At 31.3% G+C, this 22659-nt stretch overlaps 2 long non-coding RNA genes across 4 annotated transcripts; both read left to right on the top strand.

The window, feature by feature from the left end:
* Positions 1-1652: 1652 nt before the first annotated feature.
* Positions 1653-22169, top strand: LOC124432521. 3 transcript variants are annotated; one of them, XR_006944282.1, is made up of 10 exons: positions 1655-1703; positions 1970-3623; positions 5904-6015; positions 7535-7739; positions 7910-7973; positions 8142-8292; positions 8420-8564; positions 20155-20325; positions 20402-20482; positions 21200-22169. It is a non-coding gene; the product is annotated as an uncharacterized LOC124432521 (long non-coding RNA). The 3 variants fall into 3 exon arrangements; XR_006944283.1 differs by lacking the exon at positions 21200-22169 and having other exon boundaries at positions 1653-1703; positions 7910-8051; positions 20155-20447; XR_006944281.1 differs by lacking the exon at positions 21200-22169 and having other exon boundaries at positions 1657-1703; positions 7910-7959; positions 20155-20447.
* On the top strand, positions 11856-14396 carry LOC124432524. The gene is made up of 2 exons (XR_006944286.1): positions 11856-13404; positions 13512-14396. It is a non-coding gene; the product is annotated as an uncharacterized LOC124432524 (long non-coding RNA).
* Positions 22170-22659: the final 490 nt, after the last annotated feature.

Here is a 22659-nt window from a genome sequence, read left to right as displayed (position 1 = left end):
CGTATGATCATAGCACAGAATATTGTAACGTTGTTAATGGATATGAGAGAGACACAGCTGAATAAATTGCAAGTAATGCAAAATCGAGAAATGAGAGTATATTACAACATGTGTCTATGTATTTTCAAGATCTTGAAGAATTTGTTAACTGAACAATTAAGAAATAGGTTAGAAATAGTAGGAAAAGAAAGCGGAAAACACACACGACAGACCAGGAACATTGTAATAAAATTTCGCAGAAATAGGAGTGCGCAAATGAGTATGTTTTATGAAGGAGTTAAAATATATAATGCTTTACCAACCGATATAAGACAACGCGAGAGGCTCGACCAATTTAAAAAGATGTTAAAGGAATATATTTTCCATAATTTCTAATGTAGTCTAAATTGTGTATTACAAATAGCTGAGAGAGCTAATAAAGTTCCATCAATAATTTAATCAATCGAAGCTTTCATCATTTTCAACTATCGCTGTCACAGCTTCTTCTTCTAATAAGTCTATGTCTAAATTTTTCCTCGATTCCTTAATAGAAGAGAACATTACACTGGAGTTCTAATCATCTAAAACTCTTATAGCTAAACTAGAGTTGTTCTTATGTATCGATCTTCTCACTAGGCTGTACAATTTATTATATAGCCTCCACTATATCCATGATTATCATACAAATATTGTGTTCCATGACAACTTGCTTATCAAGCTATAGCTTACCCACAATGGCTGAGAGCCAGTTTTTTGAACATTGTTCTGAATTACTATTCTCCTGTTCGACGACCACTTTCTTCTTTTGACTGATACGTATTCTACACGTACGGGGTTAACTTCGTACCAATTCTACAGAACTTTGTTAAACCTAACCGGCAATTCCTGATATTCGTTGGTTGACAATTACTTGTTGATTTCCAAGCTTTCATTGTTACATTGTATATTCCACTTATCAAGATGTTTGTTAAATTTACTAAATTCCATGATTGACCCAAGTATCATTCCTCATGTTGATTAGAATACTGCATTTATAGTATCCCCCTATCATGCTCAAAAATAGAGAATCATTAACAGTATAGAATTACATCTACTTATTAGTTTCCATGATTATTGTACTTGTAATTATGACCAATACTTGTAATAATAAATATTTTAATTAGAAGAAAAGGTGTACAATATATGTATATATAAAAATAAATGGAAAATAAACGAATAAAATAGTATTCTGTTAGAATTTTCTTGTAGGCGGCTTTGAAATCTATTATTCACAGTTACATTTAATTATTCACATTTTCATTTAATTACGATTATTTTGCGTTTACATATTACATAGATTTCTATTAATTTAATTGTCAAATATTTTCAATGTTTCGAATGCTTATTAACATGCATAGTTTATTAGAAAATTGATTTCTTTTACTTATAAACATGATTGTAGTATAGTGAGGTCTAGATACGAAACTCATTGAAATGTAATCTAACATAATTTACAAAAATGTCCATCGATAATATGATTATAAATATGATTGGTGAAAATCATTAAACCAATTCTCATGAGATTTTTATAGTATTTTTGATCTAAGTTAATATTTTATCTATCTATTATAATTATTATTCAGTGTTAAGAGATTATCCTTGTGATGTTGTAGTTGTCAAATACTAATAACTTATATTTTTAAAGTAAATAGTATAATTAAAAAAAAGTTATATATAACATTTAGGTAAAACGAAAAATTACATATACTTATTTCTTTTTAAATTATTGAAAGATATCAACGATTAATATATTATTAATTAATTATTTGTGTATTTACTCATAATTATATACAATGAAAATAAAGAAGATGAAGAAAGGAATAAAATATTCAAATATATCTATTACAAAATGAAAAAAATATGAGAGAAAAATTTTGCTATATATGTAGATCCTATTCTATATATATATATATATATATGTGATTCTAAATTATATGTTTTTAATAATCAGGAAATAATAAAAATTTGATGATATGATGCGATCACTGCACGGAGGGGAACCCTAGGAAGTTAAGTACGACTCAACGGTCGGCCCTAATTTCAGTCACATCCGCATATCATACAATCGCAACGGAATCTCTGTGTGCCATAGCAGGAGAGCCCCTGATTAATTTCTAGTTAAACAAACGGAGCAGATTATACGACCTTAGGAAGAACAGGAACATCGAGAAAGCGAGTAGAAAATTGGAAGACATGAAGCTTAAGCGCGCGTTAGTAGAACAGATCGACGAGAACATCCTTGCAAATTAACGGTCGAGATGGGAGAATTCCTCCAAAGGAAGGACGACATTTACTTTTTTCCCGGACATCAAGAAAAGCATGGGTGTCCGTTTCGTCACTCCAAACTACTTTTCAACACAATTTCTTTCAGATCATGCGGCTTTCAAAGTAAAACTAACGTCGCTGAACCTCGTCACGGATGGAACATGCGAGTGTGGCGAAGAAGACATGGTTTCGGAACACATCATCGAATGTCCGATTTTCAAACCTCAGAGAGTTGCTCTGAAAGAAATATTCTGCGAAAAGAGCTGGCCAGAAGCAACGAGACATCTTGTCTTCACGGCTGAGGCCTTTTCCTTTTTCGCGGTTTTGTAAAGAAACCATCTATATTAAGGGTAATTAGTTCATAAATCCTGTTCAGCTAGGATTGTCGGAGTTCTGGTGATGAGGGTGGGTGTCTGTAATGTTTTCAGGTTAACTTACTCTCGAATAGGATAAAGTCGAAGATGCTTGCATGCATCTCCCTATTTTTTTTTCTTCTCATTACAACCTAATACTCTCCCTAAAACTTGCTATCCTACCAATCCCATCCTATCCTACGGAACGAGTGTCAAGGATCGTGGCATTGTGAGCGGGTCTTTCCGTGGTTTCCCGTGGGCACAACCGACATCAGCGTGGTGATTCGTTGCTGCGAGGATATGTCTAAACCACTCACCTTATTTCGCTGGCAGGAGTTTTGGGTTTTTCCGAATTCGGTCACTTGGCTGTGGTGGCTGATGTCTTTAGGTGGTTTCGTAGCGTATGCCGTAATGGACGAGGTAGCATTGGTGCAGACACCCTACGGGTGTTCACCTTTACACTATACTGTTCCATCATGGCTGCGATATTGGATGAATGAGTTGCCGTGTGCTCCGCGTTTTGTGAAAATTTTTCCGGTTTACTACATTTTGCCTGTGAAAATTTATATCTCACTCGTTAATTAGAGTGCGGTGAACAAAGTGAGATAATAATCAATACTGGGGATTGATTAATTACTCTATAATTAATGAGAAATGTACTCAGTAATTTTATGGAGGTTACGTTCGTTTTTGCGGAAGTGGCACTTTATATTCTATGGACGAACGGTGGATTCAACTGATAATTTCAGTTGCAAGACGGAAGTGGATTTGCAACTAATTCACGCCGTACTGTGATTAGCTGTTGGATTGGACAATAACAATTTGTAGTGTTAGTGCACATTATTTATTTTTCGATAGTTGGCGCACATGCGTTACTCCTAACCTCAAATCTTAAATGCGCGGGAGACGTACGGAACTTCAGGCATGGCTCTACAGACTTTGTCACCTGAGACTTCAGGCACGGCTCTACAGACCTTTTCGTCCGTGGTAAGGGAAATAAAATTTTCCGATATTTTCGAAATTTAAAAAATTAAAAAAATTTTCAAAGTTTCGCCATAGGAACGTGACCGCGGAAATAGAGCCATGATGGAACTCTTCTAAATAAATAGTGGAATGCTTGCATGATCAAATACTTTATAATTAAAAAAAATATTTTTTTTTTCTCTAAGTCCTTATTTACTTACAGTACCTTTACTAACGTACTTTAATGAATTTCTCTTCTTTTCTAAATCTTCTATTTACTTAAAGTACATCTACTAAAGTACTTATAATTATTTTTTTTCCCGTAGTGAAATGTGACTATTAGGTGGTAATGTCGTTTCTGCGCATGTCGATATTTGCTTGTTTTTGTCAGCTCATTGTGTACTTCGAAGTCGTGTTAAAGACACTTTAAGGTTATTGTGACTTGTTCACTTTTAAATATTATTATATCGAAATATGATGTAAATTTATATGATTAGTCGTATTATATACATACTTATATATGTATATCCATATATCATACATATACGTGTATTATACAAAGATTTGTATTTTGCTTATTGAAAAATTATTGACTTAAGCGACACTGTAATAGTAACTATTAATTGCACCATTCTCTAACGCTATCGAAGTCGTCATAATCTTTCTCTTCGTGTAAGATTTTTAAGTTTTTTATTGAAATGGGATGGCATTTTTGAGAATTACTATTTGTGTTGGGTCTAATAAAAAATAATCTGATAAAAAACTTTAATTGTAATATTACGAAGTAAAAATTATAAATTCAATTTACTGTACTTTCCAAAACTTCCAATAATGGCTATAACCCATTATAATAGATTGATACTGACAAAAGAAGATTCTCAAATTTATAAAATTATACTTTGAAAATGCTAAAGTATATAGAGATATGTATTACGTCATTTTTTGCTGTCAAGTACAGTCAAAGAAGTAAAATTAATCTCTGAATATATATGTGTTTGTCTGTTGTGTATGTGTATTAATGTGAGGCGAGAGGGGTAGAGAGAGAGGGAGAGAGAGAGAGAGAGAGAGAATTAATCTTCTTATATTGATCTACAATTAATTTTTCTATATTTTTCATCATTCGTATGTATGATTGCGACTGTGTTGTCTACCATAAATAATTTTTTCAAAATATCTCGCAAACTAATCATTTTTTGAAATTGTAGTTTTATACTTTTTTATTCAGAATGGCAAGAGAAATCAATTTATATAAACTAATCGTAGATTTAATAAAATATTTATGATCTTGAAATTTCTTAAAAAAATTAAACCTTTAGAAAAAATTCTTTCCATCATAATAGGTGTCCTTTGAAAGGTGACTTTGTTCTCAACATTTTTTCCATACATTCATAAATAGTGGAAATATTTTCTTGTTTTCATTTAAAAGTTATTCTCTGTGTAAACATATGTGTAAGTAAATATGTAAGGTAACGAGGAATAAGGTCAAAAGGAAATATTCTAGTACAATTTAAAACAATAGACTTGAGTAAATGAATAAAAACAATTTGTAAGGTTATTAGTTCTTTGTTTTGCTATACGTACAGTACAAAGAGAGATTTTAAAGTAGATGGGAATAAACAGAGAAAAGGAAATAATGTCAAGAATTATTTACTATATATATTTTTGGAAGGATGTTCTAAGATCTGTCGAAGAAGATGAAGTAGCAAGAAGAGAGCTAGTTTTATATATACGATGAATACTGTAAGTTAAATTTTCTTATTTGAAAATTATATTCTGCTTTTTTTGTTCTTATCTATAAGTTTCTACTTTAAGCATTTATTTAAATATTAATTTAGGAAAACAATTATTTTCCCTTTCTCCCTCTTCTCCCTCTTCTCTCTCCCACTCTCCCTCTCTCTCTTTCAGTAAGAAAATTAATGATTAAGACAAATATATATATATACATATATAATGAAGGTTTGGTGTAAAAACCTTCATTGTTAATTAGTTTTTTATGCCATTATTTATTCAAAATTATTTCTTTGCCGCAAATTTCTTCTTTCTATACACTGACCGAACATTTCCAATGATTTCTGATTTCTAATGATTCGTGATATTTCATTTTAATTATAAATTCTATATTATTAGAGATTTATAGATAACAATGAATAGATAGAGATAAATATTGTTTCTTTAAAATATTTATGGAACGGATTCAAATTTATTGCACAGATTTATTTATTATTTGATTCAATGTATTTTCGTATTTATTTATTATCGTAAGATTGAGAACAAGGTTGAGAACATCTTTTCCGCTGTTGCCAGATGAGTTCCACTAAAAGTACAAGTCTCTACCGGTTTCCCTACTATTGCTCTCATTTTGGATTCGCCTGCGCCAACAGCTTTTCACGGAGCTTCATCGTCCTTCTATTTACAGGTAATTAACTTTTTTTTTAAGTTACAATTTCGTTCAATATATTAATCAGTAGCAAAACATGCACTTTTTATAGTGTAGTGTTCGCAAATGTGGAAAATATTGCGTTTAAAAGATATTCGCGAAAATGAAATTGTCATCTAGATCGTGAAATTATTACATCATTCTTTCTGTTGAATTTTTTTTATATCTTTTTTGATGATGATATATAAAAAAAGTCTCATAATAATCTATGCTAGAGAAAAATATAATATATAAGTGTATATTTTCTCTATTTATTACATTAAAAAAAATAATCGACGAATGTATATATATACTTTATATATTTGTCATCTAGAAAAATTGTACTGCTGCCTTTGTCCTATACAGAATAGGTTATCCCGAAACTCGCATCAAGTAGGAGAAATAAATATAAGAGATTGGATATTAATATCTTATTAAATTATTAAATAAGCAAAAGTAATTAAAGTTATTAATTATTTTTATCGGTAAAATCAAAAAGGTACCAACGGAATCATTAGCTTCATAACTATGATTCCTGAATTACGAATTTAGACGCTTACTAATATACTACACATTACTTATAAAATTTCTTCATTTCTAGTTTATAAAATAAAAAACGAACTACAATTTTTTCTTAAATTTAATAATTTCTATGAGAATTAGTAATGGGGATATGAGCTTTTTCTTTTTTGCCACAGATTTCGAGAGTGACCATTGTGAAATATATGGAAAACAGCATTTATACCAATAATGAGAACAAGAGTAATTTTTAATCGATTTTTATGAACGCGGTTTTATTTTAAGGAGGAAGATTTTATCTACGATATCGATTTTTTGAATATTTGAAAAAGCTTTATATTTATGCATAAAGCTCTTTTATTTTACGTTATAATTCGTAGTTTTATTAAATTCTAGAAGCATTTGCTACGAATAATTTTTAATATATCTTATAATACGAATAGACAATTTTACACGTACAGTGTCTTTTTTTACTAGTTTTCGTATGAAACTGAAGATATGTTACGTGTATCTATTAAAAATTTGCAAATAAATTCTGGTATAAGAATATATATTAAGATATATTAATTCTCTTAGAAGAATATATATTATTTTATTTTAGTCAGTATGCTTTAGGAAATTTGTCTTCATGCATGAATTTATGAAAGATTGTGTCGTGGGATAGGATTAAATAATTTTTATTGCAAAGTAATAGGATACCTACTTTGGAAAATACTTAGCTTTTTGTTACATAGATAAATAATAATATTAATTATAAATAATATTATTAATAATAAATTAATTATTAATTTATTGATATTTATGATTTATTATAAGCTATGTACTTTTATTATAAAATTATTAGCACTATAAACGTTATTAATATTTCGTTGGTCAAGGATAGGCAATTGGCAGTTTGAGATGTGGCTCTTTTTGCGCTTATTTGTTCCGATAAGATGGAAGAAGATGCCCCCATTATTAGATCTCAGTAATGGGGATATGAACTTTTTCTTTTTTGCAGGTGATACTGTATGATACTTTTTCTTCTCGAAAAATATGGAAAACAGTGTTTAGACCAATAATGAAAACAGGCGTAATTCTTAAGCATAATTTTGATGAACGCTGAGCATGGAATTATGATCAGTAAATTTATATAGTGGAGGAATGAATTGATTGACACAGTTGTTCATCATGCAACTAATGGAAGAGAAGTTGTTTTGTTTTAGGTAATAATTAATATGAATAAGTTAATAAATTGTAGGTAATAGTTTATGTTTATTAAATCTTTTTTATAATATTTTTGTTTATTTCATTGTTACTTTATATCAGTAAAAATTCAAGTAACCTCTTATTTTCTGTCTATATTTTTTAATGATTTTTTTGTATTTTATTTCAGATTATTAATGCACAATTAATGGAGTGATGGATGAATCAATCTTTGTTTCGGTAAAATAAAAGAAGTAAAATCGATTTAGAGTTTTATTGTTAATTTGCATTCGTTTGTATTTTGTGATTTCAATTAAACTTTAGAAGCGTGTGTATGTGAATACATTGTACACAAAGCAGTCATTAAGTTAGTGTTTGTTTGTATAAAGTTTTATTAATGTTTCTTTTTTGTTTTTTTACAGTTCCATAGACTATACTTTATATGTGAAACATCCAATGGAATTAAATTTATTATCTGTCAATTGATCAATAAATAATTAACGCGTATTAGAATCAATACACCATGGAAGACGGTCAAGAATCGAAGTATATTTCTTCTATAGAACAATAATAGTAAGTAAATGTTGAAATTTTATAGTCATATAATTTTACAATTCATTTTATTACAAAAAATTTAATATCAATTTTTTTTTCAATCTGTTTTCATATCATCATTGTATTCTCAAATCAATTTACCAAGTCAATCTACTGCAACTTCAACCTACTTCATTTTCAATTTACTTCGATGTAAATCTATCTTATTTTTGACTTATTACGAGTCAATCTACTCTAATTTCACCCTACAATAAGGATGAATGTTTTGGACCGTGGAATTTCTTAAATAAGTAAGTGAACAAAATTGTATTTCTTCAATACTTATTATGTTGAGAATAAAAGATCCAAATCGGTACGAGTTACTGGTTGTAATTTTTTCAATCAATCATTAAAGAACATGACCATTAACAATTCCTTTTTTGGATTTACTCATAAGTAGTACATTTTTAAATGTTTTCATTTTTTTCTTAAAATGTTTATCTATTTTATTACCTTAAAATGGAATTTTGTATTATCGATTAGAGCGATACAATTTAATTGTATTATTAATTAATGATGCATTTAATTAACTCATCTTTTGTTTATGTATGCTCACGATATTAGTTGTGAAATCGAGCATTCATTTACCTGATATCATTCGATATTACGATATTTCGATATCGAAGTACCAAAACGTGAACGAAAAGAAGACAGTGATGCATAGATTCGGGAATTCTAATGGCAGGTCATGACATTGTTTTTTTATTAGAACAATCATGTGTATGGAGTTATAAATATATATCATTTATAAGAATATTAAGCGTGAGCAGTGAAAAAAATAAATGTACGTAAGACGTAACAGTGTTAAGTCAACGAAACTATTAGCTCTTTGTATCGTATGGCTACTTTCGGTAATGATGTTACCGAGTGAATACCGTAAATTAATGTATTTCTTCTACTATCTTCTTGATTCTTCGTATGATCGGCCTAGAATGAAGAAGCCATTCATCCAGAGTTCGCGAAAGTGTGGTTTTAAGATATTTACGTCGATGACACTTTAAGCAAAGCTGACATCATCGAAGAGTCTCTTTGTTGTTAGCTGATAGCTGCAGCATCTTTTTATGAAAAATGGATCAGTAACTTTGTCCTTGCTACACGACATTATTGCCAACTTGCCGATTCTTATCGTCTATTGCATACCAGGAATATCTCCACATGTTACAACAACGCAGCACTCAGTTGCCATCTCGTGATATTCATAAAAGAAGCTAACCACTCTCCTCTTAAATGGGCTCGGATGCATCATATAGGGCACGATAGTGTCACTTGTATTGAGTAGCATGTGACGTAGACACATCTGTTGGAAATATCCAGTTATTGTTTCGCAAACTATAATCGCTGCTATTTCAATAGCTATTATTAATCATCTGATTTTAATGAAGTTTCATGACATGTTAAGTTGCTTTTACCACTTTTCTCTATGTCGTTTTGAATACCAACGTGTGACTAGTTCTTGTAAGTTGGCTTACTAACGACTAAATAAGTTATTCATCCTATTACTACGACTCACAGCTTAGGATTGGGTAATTTTATGTAGTTTATTTTTTTAGTCTGGACATTTAAGCGGATATCTTCCTTTCCTGCTGATTCTAATACTTTTATTTCACGTCTCGTAAAAACCATTGAAGAAACAGAGTTATAAAATTAAAAGGCCGGTGGCGTTCATCGGTCAGATAACAGATACACATAAATGACTGAATTTGTCATTTGCCATACTTGATTAATTTCTTAATCAAGTTTTCTAAGAACCCATCCGCTATTTTTGAGCGGGCACTACTGCAAGCTTTCTTTTAATTCCTAAACTGATTAAGGTGAAGCCCGTGTCTTGTTTTTGAACTTAAGACTTTTGCAGTAACAGGATATCTAATTGTATCCGATGTACAAACTGGATGAATCTCTTCTGTAATTACTGCTCTAAAACAATCCATGTGCAGCTGTAGAATTCAAACTCCTGCGAATGCGAAGATTTCTTCGAAGAAAAAACTCTCTTCAGAGTTCGTTTTCCTAACGAGGAGTGATAATCCGTGGATGCGCGGATGGAAATTTTACGCGAATAAAATTATTCTAAGTGCGAATCTGTTCGCGATCAAGGTCGTAAGAATTCTTGCAGGAACTTTCGTAAGTATAGATATTACTGCTGCAGTTTCTAACGATCCAGAATATATCATGACAGATATGACTCTAATGCCTTTTGACACGGCCATTGAAGATGACTCACATATCAGTAAATCATTGATATGCTGAAAAATGTCTTCGAATGAATTTTTTATTATTTTTAATTATTTCAACTATGTGAGTCTCCTGTTTTAGATGGCACGATATTGTTAATTCATAGTAGGTATAAAAATTATCAATGTATAATGTTCATCCCTGGTTGATAAACTTTCCTGTAAGTTGCAGACATACATTATATGCCAATCCAGTTTCTCTGATATCATTATGTTAATACCATGGGACTTGAGAAATATAGAAAATTTAGGGATGTACTATTGTATTGTCGCAAAATGTAGTTGGCTTTTCACTATAGATCCTTATTATATCCGTATATATTCTTTAGGAGAGCATAATTTAAATTATTTTATTTCCTATTTATGGGCTTTATTTGGAATATATTACTTAATCATCAATCTTTTATACCATGAAATTAATGTTTCCTCAATGATGATATTTTTTCCTAGTTTAAATATTTTTTGATACTTTTTTTGTTTTTTTCTTATCCCACAGTCGAAATACATTCCCAAGTCCATTACTATAAACAATAGTAATGTTATTAGCAAACTGAAAGTTGCTGAGAAGTATGATAATCCGAATCTGTTCTGTGACATGATGGTACGCGGTAAATTAAAATTATACAATGTACTTTTTAGCAATAATTGTTTATAGAGTTGACTCTTACATCACAAAATTGATCCCAAGAATTTTCTTATTTCATCCAGAATAGTTTATATTTATTGATGCATTCGTGCAAATTGAGTTAATGTGATTTTATTTAATTTTTATTCTGTTTATTTGTTCTATGAGCAAATTTATCTATTTGTTATTAACAAATAAAAAAAATACATCATATGAAGTATAATATAAGTAGTTGTTGATGTCGGTTGCTAGAGTAATAGTAAACAATTTCTGACGTTTACAAAATTAAGTTCACCTAGCGCACTTAATTGCAGTTTCCTCGGCATTATCATCTTCAATATCCTTCTTAATAATTAATTCTTGTAAGATCTGTTGAATAGCATCTTACTATATATTTATATAGTATCAAGTTAATTATCACAACTATTCAATCATCAATATCCAAATCAAAATCCGATGCATAGAATTTTATTTGTTTTTCTTTTTGGAAAAATTTAAATTCTCTCCTATCATTACTATGCAAATTTTTGTAAAATCCATAGGTTTTTTCTTTACTAGTTCTTACTACTAGATGATTTATGAAATAATATTATGCTCATTTTTTTTCGCCATTGCAAATAATTAGGACAAAGTTTAACTTTTTTTTCATTAACTGTAGACTTTCAATTGAAGGAATATATTATTTTTTAGATGGTTACTTTTCGATTATAGACTTTCAATAGAAATCTGTTGAAAAAATATACCTACACATACACATACATATTTGCATACAATACAACTACACACATTCGCCTTCATGGTAACTCTTGCGAGTATTGTGGTATTTTTTTAGTATATTACTGGAAAAAATATTCTACTATTATTATAAAATTCCATTTTGAATGTCTATAATCAATAAATATTGTTATATACTGTTACGAGCGGGTTTAGAATTGATAAGTCATTACTATACATCAAAACTGTTTTGACTATAAATATTGGATATGTTTTTGTCTTAGACTCAGGTCACTTGGACTGAGAGAATGTGACTCGTAAGTATTCCAGATTATTTAAATTTTGGTGGTGTCAGGGAAGTTTTCAGGAAAACTCGTAAGTATTCCAGATTATTTAAATTTTGGTGGTGTCAGGGAAGTTTTCAGGAAAACTGTTCCTTAGTGGTAACGAATATTGCAGATGATTGCATCTTAAAGTGCGACTTTTGTGAAAGATAGATTTGATGGAGCTATTGTGGTGCGTTGTATTACAAAGTTCGGGTTCAGTAGTGAGGGTTTCATGAGAATTGATTAATAGTTTGAATAACGTGCTTAAGGAAAATTCTAGGAATTTATCGATGGAACAAGAAAAGGATTTCCCAAAATTCTTTCAAGAATTTTCAAAAGAATTCGTAAGAAATTGCGGAACTCTTGAACATATCATAGACCTAACCGATTCTCTATAAAGTGAGTTCCTTGGAGGATTTTTCATTTGAAAGGAAAAAAGAGAAAGTTGACGATACGCGTTTGGGAGTTGTTAAGAATCCAAAAAATTAGGTCGACGGCGTTATATCTGCAACAAGACGGACTTGATTGATCATCTGGCAAAATTCGTTAGGACCAGAAAGATTAGGATCAGTGGATTTTATTGTGTTATTTAATTTATAGATCGGCAAGGCATAAGATTTCAGCAAAAATGTTAACTAGAAATAACTTAAAAATGCTATTAGATTTTCTTTGTTGTCCATCCGTATAGAAAACGGAGATACACATTAAATCTTATGTCCCGAAGCTTAATACGAAGCTAGACGAAATCCATAGAACCATAAAGAAGCGGATAGAGATGAAGTTTTGCAGCATGAATGCTTAGTATAATCTTAGAGTAAGGAAGAAAAGATCAGAAGAAAAGATCAGAAGATATGTTCAACTCTCAATACAGAAGAGGCAGAACGAAGAAGCTCAAGAGCAATTGGGAAAGCCCACATAAAATTATGAGGAAAAACAACGATTTGGTGTACACTTCGAGGAAAAACCTTCAAGAAAGAAATAAGAAAATCTTTAAGAAAGAAAAAGAAAATTGATCATGTAGATAGTCTAACGTTAATAAAGGAACTAGATAAAACGGTAGAAAAACGTAAGGACAAATCTACGAGTGATTAACACTTTTGCATGAATGAAGCGTCACATGTTCTGACTTAAATGTCTTCTCTATCAGGGATGGAATCTGCCCTTAGTAGTTCCGATCGTTTCGGTAGATGAGAGATAGGTAAGTGAGTTATGTGGGTGAACTGATGTCGATTAATTTTTAATAGGCAAGATAAAATATTTCGTGAAGACAAACATTCGTCTTGGGTAATGAATCAAATTTTATAGCAGAACAAAGTGGAGGAATAGATTTTTTCTTCTTTAGAAAAAAATTCTCTTGGTGCGAAATTATCCGTTGCGAAAAGCTTTCTGAGGCAAAGAAATTTTGAAGTCTTGACCGAGTTGGGTAATTTATACGAAGAAGAAATTTGTCTCAGGATCAAACATTCGAAGAAAGAAGGAAAAGGAAAGAGCACTCAATTGGATACTGCAAATTCCTTGGGATTTTTTAGGCCATAATTTTCTTTCCGAGCGAAGCGGATTCATGCTACGGATGAATGCTAAATTGCTCATCAGTTGGGAAATGATCACGGCAGTCTACCATCTCCTCATACCAATGGTATTCCAAATGATGAAAAAAATAAGAGGGAAAGAGCCTAAAAAAGGACCTCTGCCTGAGATAAAGCTAAGAGACGAATTTTGCCGAGATAAAGTTAAGGGACGAATTTTACCGAAGTCCTTGATGACTTGGTTATTAGGACAAAGAAATTTGAAGTACGAATGATTTAGCAAATAAGCAGGTGTTGACAATGAGGAATCTTAGAGCCCAAGGTTTGAGATATGGAGAAGTTAGCACAAAACCTCTTAGTGAAAACTCTTATTGCAATTTTTGGTGTGAAAAGGAACATAATAATTGACTCCAACATTCGAGAAGGATTTAGTCTTATTCACATGAATCTTGACCCTGAATGTAAATAAGAGGAGATTTATTTTCTTTATTTGTTTTGGTGTTACCTGTTGGTGTAGCATCGGTTTCAGAGAGGATACCATATTATGAGTTGTGTGTCGGTATATCCTGTAGCCACATTTCGAATTGATGTGTGTGAATTTGACATATTTGTAATTGTATTAGATTTGCTATATTTTGCTAATAAATAGAGACTCAGTTCAGTAGATTGAATCGTTAGTGGACATGTATACATCCTTTACTTCATTATTTGATGTGTTCCGTGTGGAGTAAGTGTCTCCCAATATTGAGACTTTTAGTTTTATTGGTGGCATATTTGAGCCAGCGACCATAAGATGTACGCTTACTGTATCACCGCGCCGTGATACATTACACAGATTATACAAGAGGTCGTTAATGTACGTTACAAGAACTATAAACAAAAACAAGTCACGAGTAATAGGAAATACGTCTATCCTGTACAAATTTAGCGAATAGAATGAAACAATAAGTACATACGTATAGATCAACTCGATCAATGTCCCTCCCCCCCACGTAAGTTGTGCTGCTGGCAACTGCATTATGCTTTTTAGACTTTTTTATCTCTTCGTAGAATTCGTTTTGAATCCATCATTCCAGCATCATTCCAATTACTTAAAAATTACACAGTTCTCTTGTCCTTCCAGGCTAAAAATGTGATTTTTCCTTTTTTTATAGAAACAGGTTTTCTTATCTAAAAGCTTGGATTTTTTTCGTAAATATTGGAATAGCTTTCTTCTTAGTTTTTATAGTACTAGTAAAATGACATTTCATTTTCATTGGTTCTTCTGCCGAAGATATATTGGCATAATATCTATCAGTAAACATATGTTAATTCTGTTCCTTGGAAATTTTATTTAACAACTTTTGATATAAATGCAGCAGAATTCTAGTGCTAACTGATAGGTTTGGACGAATAAGATTTTGTCATGTAATATTTTCATAATGAGGTAGGATAGTACATATATATCCTGTTTCAGAATTCGTCATCGCATAGATTCTTATACTCCATTTTGTTGGCTTAATCAGGTTATATATAATGAAAAAATTTTTCCTTTAAATTTTACTATGGATTCATCTACACAAATATTTTGACCGGGAATGAACTGTTTAGAAAATGTTGAATTTAGATATTCTAAAAAATACGGGCTCGTTGTATTTTGATATTTTTGCTATCTGACTTATGAATTTTTAAATGAAGCATTCAAAATATTGATTGACTCGAGTTCTTGTAAATATATCCGTAATAAGAATTCTACTGTTTAATTGATCAATATTAGAAATAGGCATTGTACATATATTTAGAAGGAATCAATGAAAATCCAAAATTCATCTTTACTTACATCATGCCATGCTGGCCATACGGAGTCTTTAGTCAAATTTTAACAACAATAACAAGATTTTGCATAATTGTTTATTTCCTTTATTATTTCATCAATTAGCTGGTTCGTGAAAAACAGTTTGAAAAACTGAATCGGTTCAAAAATATTAAAGGATCTGTTACTTTTGATCCTATTGAAAAATTTATTCTAAGTGGCCATTCTCTGTAATACTGACCCAATCATCTTCCGTTGATGCTTGCATTATTATCAGCGTCAGATTCAACAGTCCCGTATCTTTCGTTTTCGATAAATTATATCGCTGTCGTCATTACTGCTCTCAGTATCACGTTTCCTTAAACGAAATTAACGTGTATTGTTCATCTGAGAATCACTTGAATCCTTAAGCTTTGTGAATAATATTATAGATTTTATGGCATATCAATGGTTATGCGTGTAAATGGAATTTATCCTTATATTTGGTCGTTATAATGAGCACTTTATCTTCGTTAGTTTCCACCACGTGGAGGAGCTTCGTTTTATCGTCATTTCTATCATACTACACTGCATTCGAGTGTTCTCAATGGTAAGTGCTGCTGTTCGTAATGATGACGATGGTGATGATGTTGTTGCTCTTGCTCTTATTTTTGTTGTTGAACCTTCTCTGTGTTTGAAAATATCGGAATGAAAAGAGAATTTTTTCCCGAACTAGAATAGAATTTTACCTAACAATAATCTCCATGGATTCTTCTGTAATCTTGAACAATGAGTGACAAAATGGAATGAACTTGTCATTGTGTTGGAAAACGTTTCGTTTAATAGATAAAGGCCTGATGATTCCTACTCATCATTCGAATTTAATCTTCTCAAAGTTCATAGAGTTACCTTTGTTTCTACAATGCTTACATCCTGCGTTTTTTGCTTGTGCTGATGTGATCCTCTTTCCGCAATCTCGATAACGTACAAGTTTTATTCCCATTATTCTCCTTCAAATATAGATTATCAGAAAGATTTGTTTCCAATGAACGATCCTTCCTTTCTTTACTATCTATTTTTTCCCACATGTAGTAATTCGCCGAAGGAGACGGAATTGACGATAAAAATCCTCGGCGAAAAGGGAACTTAAAAAGTTAAATTTCTTTTGAAATAAATTGATTGAGAAGATTCCTTCGGATCCGTCGTTCTTAATATTCAAAGTTATAAATTAATGACCATTTTGTTCGACCCTCAAATGACCTGATTCTTCAAGGAAGTCGGAGGAAATTCTACAGAATTTCTTGCAACTTGGGTGTTCATATTTACGAGATGAATTACTAGGACATCTCGTAAATGTGAGCGTCAAGATGTATTGAGAAATCTTTGTGAATGAATGTACTATTTCCGTTATTGCTCTCCCGCGAAGCCTTGATTCTCCATCTGAAATAAAAGAATCGATTCGATCAGTTTTCAAACTTAATTTTATCGAAAGTACGAATTGATTTTCCCTGGAATAATTCGATTAAGATGCATGATTCTTAATGCATAACTCGAAGGTAAAGCGGAAAAAGATAATTATGTATCGATTCAATATGCGTATTCATTTCATTTCACAAGCGTAAAAGGTTTGCTTTCAAATATAATTAATGATTTAGCGAGTTTCATTGTCCTTCGGATTGCCTATTATTGTGTTCTCGTTAAACGATTAGTTTTTCTTCTGTTTGCTATTTCGATTAGAAGTACTAATGAAGTGTTCATCGAATATGGATATTGAGGAGTCTGACGTTCCCATGATGATCTGTATGATCGTTAAATGGATTAATCACGATGCATCTACAATTTTGACGATTCGATTTGAATTCCGTTTATTAGCATGTCCTCCTGTCAATATCTGTCGAAGTAAAATTTGTTTATGAAAATGCATTTTGAGTTTCATTAAACAAAAGGAGAAAGAAAAAAAAAGCAGAATTCTTTTATCGTTTATTATTATTAAATCATCTGCCCCTAGATCCGATTCTTATTAGTCGAGGCCGTTCGTATCCTCTACTTGATACTAATACTTGGTGCCAATGCGTCTTTATCAATTCGCATACGGCTTCAATTTTGATGTCGTCTTCCGCTTCTTTATCGTTATCATCTTTGTTCCCTTCATTTATTTTTGCATGGGTTGGAATAGTATTAAAAAGATTTAGCGGTAATTCATTGTCATTGCCAATTGAAGTGTCTGTTTTCACATCTCTATTTAGTAGTGCTTTCGAGAAAACCTAGTTCTCCTGATTATCTTCATCATCGATACTATTAATTTGTTTTCTTGCAGAATGTCTTCGGCGGTGATAGTTTAGTGGAACATTATTGTGGTCTTGGATTAGACCATTTTTGTCACAATAAATGTATAGTTAAGGTGGAATGTAGCCTGAATTTAATTTACTCAGAATTGAGTCTTCTGCTTATGAAATAATGTCTGTAATTCAGCTATCGTTTATACGATCAATGTTGCTACTTTATTTTCTGGTTGTTTTGAGAGAAAAACAGACAATTCTATTGATGTTGGCATTGTTGTAAATGGTCTCATTTTTTATTCTCTTTTTATAATCTGATTCAGCGGTTCCGTGCGTTCTTAAGCATGATCTCAAGCAAGATGTTTCAAATCTTCTTATTTTTTTAATTATAGTTGGACCTGTATTCCATAATATAGGAGCTGCATAAGTTAAAATAGATCTCACCAGTAGTCCATTCTGGCTTTAGTAGCAAGATTTTTTTTGTAAAGAATTCTCGAATTCAACTTGAAAGCTTTATCTAATTGAATCGAGTAGTGTTTATTCAGTCTTAACAGATGATCTAGATGAACTCCCAAATATTTCACGATGCGTTTCTTCGGTATCTCAGTTAATTCGTTGGTGTTGGTATCAATAGTTGTTAATTTTAAACTATCTATTTTTTTAACTACAGAGTATTAGATTTGTTTAACTGGTCTTCTGAAAAAAATTAATTCGCTTTTATTTGGGTTGCTTTTTAAATTCCAGTTTTTGTAATAACAATTAATTTCGTTGATAACTGCCTATAATGTATATCTGATTTTATCTATGTCCTTGACTGCTTTATAAATTATTAAGTCGTCTGCATAAGAGATTGAGTGTAATTTATCAGAGTTGTTCATGCCAAACTTGTTGATTGGTTCACTGTTGAATAGGATTGGTGATGTGACGGTTCCTTGCTGTAACCCCTCTATTATTCTGAAGAACTTCGATGAGAAATTGATGCTGTCCCACGTGCGAAATGTCTTCTCCTCAATCATGTTAGCAATCAGTAGAATTAAACCCACAGGAAATTTTTAGTCTTCTACCTTATGTATAAGTCCGTTTTTCCATATAGAATCGAACGCTTTTTCTAAATATAACAGTACAGCACCAATGGAGTATTTATTATGTAAATAGTTATTCAGATTGGAAGTTAGTTTGTATAGCGTAGTACTCAATATAGAGTAGTAGATAAATTAGATTTAAATCCAAATTGATTATTCGGAATGATGTTATGAGTATTAATATGATCCATGTTTTTCTTGGTAATTTTTTCGAATATTTTACTTATGTTCATAGTAAGACTAATAGGTCTGTAATTTTGTGATTCTTCTGGAATCTTCCCTTTTTTTAAAATCGGTAGAACATTTGCTTGTTTCCATCTATTTAGATAGTATGCGTGATTTATGGCGTTGTTGAAAATAATTGTGTACTCGGTACTTATTGATAATGGTAAATTTTTGATGACTATTCATGGGATTTTGTCAAGATCATAAGAAATTTTATTTTTTAAATTCCTGATAATTGTTCCGACTTCGGTGAACGAGATGAAATATTTTATTTCATTCTTGTTTTGTAGCGGATCATGTGCTGGAAATTGATCAGAAAAAATCATGAAGGTAGATTTGGTATTCCTAATTCTTCGTAAAATATCATGGTACTTGTGTGCGGTATCATCTGTTTTATTTTTAGTGATGGTAATTTCATTAGTGTATCTTGGCGAATTGATTTTCTCTAGGTACGTGCCCATGACTTCTAATTTTATCATTGGATCAGTGATATGTGTTTCATTTTCATAAACTAATTGCGGCATTTTTCTACCAATCTCTTGATTGAATTAGTTTTTGTTTAAATCAAGTCGAAAATGTTCAATACTGGTGTTTTTTTGTGGTCTTAAATATTTGTTGATGATCGGAAAAAATTCGTTTTCTTCTTTGTAGTTTATGTTTTTGGCTATTGATGACCAATATGATGTAACAGATTTTGATATTTCTATTTGTAGTCATTTATTAATTGCTTTAATTGATCTTTTAATACGATATGTTTCCTATATGCTGTGGTTATATGGGCTTCGGTATCTAATGAAGTGTAGTTTCGTTATTAGGAAGGACTTTGTTGAATGTAACTTCTTGATATTGTTGCTAATGTATATCTGGCAATAGTCATTTTTATTTGCTTGATTTTTAAGTATGATTTCCCTAATGGATTTGGTAATTACTTGTTCGAGATTCATAATGCTTTCATCTATTTCTTCTATTGAGAGATTTCTATTTTTGGGCAGCTGGTTATTATTCTGTAATTTCGAATCAATATGTTTAGCAAACTTACGCCAATTCACTCTTTTGAAATTGTAGGTGGATGATCTGGGCGATGCCAGTAGTATGCCTTGGCAAAGTGTATCTGTATCTATTTTATCACGTTGCCTGCCGTGGGGGTAACCGATGACCGGCACTCGACTTGGCTACAGCGCCGTGGAGGCCACTGGTGACCAGCGACGCGACGAATAGTAAAAATACATAATTAGGGTAAACATCGATCTAATAAATTTTTTAAATAATACCATTGATTCCGTAGTGGTTTAAAGAAATTAATGCTTTACAGAACATGTAATTATAATTTTATCAATACAAGGAAAATATACATGTTATTTGTGCACATAACGATGAATCACATTGATACACGGTAAGCAAAGAAAAAATGAACTAGGACAGTCGGCACATTATATCGCCAAATTTTTAGTGCTATTCTTTGCTCTCTTTTTTCCTAGCGGTTTTGAATTTTTTTCGTAGAATTTTTTGCAAAATCGCCTTACATTTTGCATACTTTCCGGTTCCCTTTTAAGTTCATGATGACGTTTTTCTGTACGCAATTTCTTGATGAAATGGAATCTTCATCATCAAAACATTTCACTCAATACATCGCTAACTTCATCCTAAAATCGATGACTGAAATATTTTTTCAAGTTGCTTGTTTATATACACCATTGAATTTACAACACTAGTATTCAGCAAAAGCCCTATTGTCAATTTTCTGTGCCACTTTATAGTTTTTCGCAATGGTAAACTATAAGCAGTCATTTGATCAGACAAATCAACTGAAGATTTCCCTAAATTATAATCTACTATCATTTTTGGCTTCTCATACGAGCAAAATGGTCTACAGCGCCTTGGGGGCCACCGGTGATCCCCACCACGAAAATTGTATAAGACATATTTATACAACTCACCTTATCTGCTATAAATAATATTTGAACATAATATGCATCGCATAATAAAAAATTTATGTTGGTACCTGGCGCATGTCACGTAAAATTCGCGCAGCAATTAACGTGTTAAAGGTTAATGCGTTGTGGTCACTGTCATATGAATTAATTTTTATTTTCTTATTTATTAAATCCAGAATCTCTATTCTGCTGTCAGCGATGCAGTAGTCAAAACAGGAACTGCTTCTAATGTATGTGGGATTGGCTGCCGAATAGATTGTTGTTTTGAATTGAATACCGTTATTTTGTTCTCATTGATGTAGGCGTCTACCTTTATCGTTTATGTAGTCTTATCTTCCAATATGTGTTTCTTGCATTTAAGTAGTGATTTATTTGCGTTTACCATTATTCTCACAGCTGAGTATTCTATTATCTTGTATTTCTTTGGCTGCGTGATGTTTACATATTTGATATTATTGTTTAATACTATTGCTGTACCACCTTCATTGGAATTTATTGCTCTATCCGATCTGATTATGTCATAATTGTTAAATTTTAGTTTATATTTATTATTTAGTTTAGTTTCTGATATCGTTACAGTAACATATCTATACTCATCTAAGTATTTTTGTAAATCTAATCTATTTTTTAATGAGCAAAGTGAGTTCACATTTATAGTGGACATTTTCAGTATGTTATTTATTTTAGTATTTAACCTTATTCTGCCTGCCATTGTGACATGTAGTCGATTCTCATTGTATTTTGAATAATTTTGTTATTCAACTTCAATTCAATAAGTTGCTCTTTTATTTCCTTCAAACTATCTTTTATCCTTTGCACTTTGAACTATTCTGAACTCTGCCTATTAGCTACTTAGCGCTACTTTGTGGCAGAAATGTGTATTTACAGACCCTCGTATTATTTAGTATGGTTTTGGGAATAACTAACATATTATAATGATATTGGACTTATATGAATTGGTTGAAATCGAGAAATGTATATAATATTTCGGATCTATTAGGTGAGGCGATAAACGAAAATATGTTTCTCTGAGAACAAAAGAATAAATCTTTATTTGTTAATTAATAATTAATTGCTATTTACAGTCTTACCTGTGAACAAAAAAACAACAATTCACGTTTATTATTCACACTACTTAAATTTTATTTGGTATATTATCTTTTATAAAATTTCTGTGTAGTCTCTCATGGTACTTCTCTCGTCTAAGTTCTATTTCCTAATGCCCGTTTCTCTTCCAAATCTTAATGGCTCGATTTGTAGATAACAAAAGACAATGGAAGGGCGGGACATGAGAAGCGCGGCAAGTCTACCTTACGAAAGTATACTTTCTTTACATGTATATTTGCAAAAAAATCAATATCTTATTTGTTAAAATTTTGTACAGTATGATAAACTTTATAACACTCCCCAAAATGCATTACAGGCTGATTAGTGCACGTTTGACAATAATAAGTTGTTTGACGCCTGCTACCAGGTGTTTTCCTGCAGCACAAAAAATACAATCCTGTTTTCTTTGTCTCACATCAGGAATATGTAGTTTATTCTCTAATCTATTGTCCGCAGAAGATGTGGATGGACACGTTCTCGATTCACAAAGATCACCCCTCAACTGGTCAATGAGTGCCTTGACAAACTT

Source organism: Vespa crabro, chromosome 25, assembly GCF_910589235.1.
Source record: "Vespa crabro chromosome 25, iyVesCrab1.2, whole genome shotgun sequence".
Classification (NCBI taxonomy): Eukaryota; Metazoa; Arthropoda; class Insecta; order Hymenoptera; family Vespidae; genus Vespa; species Vespa crabro.
This window is presented reverse-complemented; position numbering and strand designations above follow the sequence as displayed.